Source organism: Tupaia chinensis, unplaced genomic scaffold (assembly GCF_000334495.1).
Source record: "Tupaia chinensis unplaced genomic scaffold, TupChi_1.0 Scaffold000147_1, whole genome shotgun sequence".
NCBI classification, from domain to species: domain Eukaryota; kingdom Metazoa; phylum Chordata; class Mammalia; order Scandentia; family Tupaiidae; genus Tupaia; species Tupaia belangeri.
This window is the reverse complement of record NW_006159617.1, coordinates 8,121,308-8,122,448: the sequence shown is the minus strand read 5'-3', so window position 1 is coordinate 8,122,448 and position 1,141 is coordinate 8,121,308.

Here is a 1,141-nt window from a genome sequence, read left to right as displayed (position 1 = left end):
CTTCTAAGCTTTGTTGTCCGGTTTTAAGAATTTTTGTCCTGTCATGACCTGTCAATAGGTTCATGTACCTACTATTTGAACAGAATACTAACCTGTTTCTAGGCTCTAAGTTTCAAGGAAGTATCCTTACCAGCTCAAAACTGCTTTTCTAGAATTTCCAGCTGAACTTGCTATTGAAAGTAGTTAGATTTCTTATGATATTGTGTTATCAACAAAATGTTAAGGGAAAAGGAACTGAAGATAACTGTAGACAGAAGAGATAGTGTAATAAGAGAGTGGAAAATGGCAGAGGGTCAGACATGGGGTAAAAAACATAGGGGACCAGCAGTTAGTGTAATGGCTATGTCGCTGGACTCCTACGTAGTGGACTTCAGTTCGAGTCCCAGACCCGGTGGCTTAAACTCACACCGGGCGCATGTGCATGTGTGCCCAAGATCATGAAAGGAGAATGGAGGAGAAGGGATTGTGGCGTGGCCATCCCCCCGGGGGTGATTTCTCACTTTCTGTCTCTATATATATGAAAGTAGAAATGGAATATTATTGATGATAACATGCATGATTAAGCCACTATGCAGTTTATTCTAGATGGGAAACCACATTTAGTATGTTGTGATGATGCTCAGGGATTGAATGTAAATTAATTTAAAAAAAAGTTTCAGGAGAAAAAAATAAAACACTAAAACTGTTCTTACTGAATTTTTTTAAAAAAATGCATATGTGATGACTGCAGTAACTATACAGCCCCAGCTAGGTACTACTTTATAGTATGTTCATTCTACTCACTGAGGTTTATGCCTAAAGTCAGACTTGGATTCATGTATAGGTATATATCAGCTGCACTTGCTATTGCAAATATTTAGACTAATTAAGTTCATTACCAAATCAATTAAATGGGGGCGGGGGCAAGGCATAGAAAGCAACTATGGATACCAGAGACAAAGTGGGAGGAGGGTGGGACATGGCAGAGGGTGAAAGATAGGGAATCAAGGATGGCAAAAAAAATAAATAAATAAAATAATAGCAAAATATACCAGACGTAAGAAATGGAAAATTATTTGTTGATAACATGTATGTTGATGTGCTTGATCGAGCCAATATACAGTGTATTCTGGATGGAAAATTCATTTTGTATGCTGTAATG